This window comes from Varanus komodoensis, unplaced genomic scaffold (genome assembly GCF_004798865.1).
Source record: "Varanus komodoensis strain SLA01 unplaced genomic scaffold, ASM479886v1 scaffold87, whole genome shotgun sequence".
NCBI lineage: Eukaryota > Metazoa > Chordata > Lepidosauria > Squamata > Varanidae > Varanus > Varanus komodoensis.
Window position 1 is genome coordinate 1124156 of NW_025336565.1, and position 2056 is coordinate 1126211.

The window sequence follows — 2056 nt, forward strand, 5'->3', positions numbered from 1 at the left end:
GCTCCAGGTTTTCTTGGGGTGAGGCAAGATGTGTTCTGTGGGCCCCTCCCTGGTCTGCTCGCAGCACTTCCCGGCTGCTACCTCTCCCTGTCTGGTTCCTCGGTCCCAGGAGGCCCTGTTTGCTCGGCTGTGTGGGAGGAAAAAGCACGGGAAAAGGACGGAGCAGGGAGCACAAGGACTGCAGCAGGCAGCCTGCCTGGGTGTGGGCCTCAGCGAGTGCCCGATGGTGTCGGCTGTAGCCCAGCGCCCGAGAATGCAGGTAGGGTGGCTCCGAGGTGCTTTCCCTTTAATTGCAGCCTCTGCTCGCCTCTTCTCACCTGGACTGAAACACCAAAATCCCCTCCACTAACTGGCAGTCCCCATGGGGCTGGCCTTGTTAGCCACCTGGGCCAGGAGGGGCTATAAGGGTGCTCTGGGCAGGGGAGCGTCTTTCTGAGAGCTTTGTAGGGCGTGCAAAATGGGGAGCTGTTGTTGGGTTTTTGTTTATTTCATCAGTGGGGTCCTAGCCGCACCTAGAGTTCACAGAGGGCCCCCATCTCTGAATGCCTGGCCCCTGCAGGCCCCGGAAACTAGTCCTCAGTGGGTCAAAGTAAGGTGCAAAGAAACCCATGTCGTCGTGATGGTGGAGATGGGCCGGTTTGTTCCGAAGCAGCAACGTGGAGCAGCTGATCTGTCTCTGGGAAGCTGTCCCTATACCCACCTTGAAAAAGACACTGTGATCTTTGTTGTGGGTTTGCAAGAGTGTGGGTCGGACGTTCAGGTGAGCTCAGTGGGGCCCTTGTCCTTTCCCTTCTGATTCCCTGGGTTAGATTCGCTGGGCTTGCCTCTCAAACATGGGATGGAGAGCATGGAAGCCAGGATATGTGGGGAGCCCCTTCCCGTCACTCCGGATCCCTTCCTGGGCCTGGACGCACCCGTCGCCCCGACTCCTGAGCCGGGGGCATGAGCATTCTGCATCCTGAGGTGTGCTGCTTTTTCCCCTCCCCGAAACAGCTAACCCCAAATGCTGGGATCTACAGGAACAGTTTGTTTTACAAGCCAGATGCCACCGATCCTACAGCGGCCGCGGTGGCAGGCACCCCGCCAGAACGTCTCGGGATCGGATGTCGTTACCCAAGGTGTGCACCCATTCGGGAGGGGGGGAGGAGAGCACGTGTGGGGTGGGGACCCCTCACGGTGAGGAATGACTCGGGGCTGAAGTTGAGCTAGAACGGACTTTTGTAGCTGGGCCTTCCCTCTGGATGTAGGGAACACAGCAGGTACAGAAGGCAAGAATCAGGCATGCGGCTGCCGCCATCGCCACCTGCCTGGGGAAGAGGGCAGGTTCCCAGTGTGGGCTCTGCGGATCCCACGGCGGGCCTGAGGCACGCTGGCCTCAGCCTCCCGCAATCCGGTGCCTTCCAAATACATCCATTTATACCCCACCTCAAAGCCACTTAAGTAATTTTCTCTTCCTCCTCGAGCTTTTCCGCACAACAACCCTGTGAGGTAGCTTAGGCTGAGACTGGCCCAAAGTTCCATAGTGAGCCATATGCCCAACGGGGGACCAGAGCTCAGGTCACCCAGATCCTACTGGCCCCCCAGCACGTGGGTTGTGGTCCAACTTATCGGAAGGCACCAGGTGGAAGGGGCATCGGTATTCAACTGCCGGGCACTCTGCTGAGTTTCCCCCACACCTTCTGAAATATCTAAGATAGCTGTGGGAAATGGCGTGAATCCATTAGGCATGCAAGCTACTCATCACCCTCCCTTTTCCCCCCTTCTTTCCGGAGAAATCAGAGCTACTTGACCAAAGCGAGGGCAGAGTGAGCATAAGCCACACCACGTGGGGAAGGCGAGCCCCAACGGAATTAACCGGTGACGGGGTGGGTGCAAAGAGCTGCTTGTGGTGGATCGGGAGGGGGACACTGGGTCGAATGCACCACGGCCGTTTGCCAGGGTGTCCCGTCGGGGCTGAAAAGGCAGAGAGTTGCATGTGGGTTCATTTAGTGTATTTAAATCCTGCCTTTTCTCCTTTAAGGAGCCCAGAGCTGCTAAAACGGCTCTCTCTCTCTCC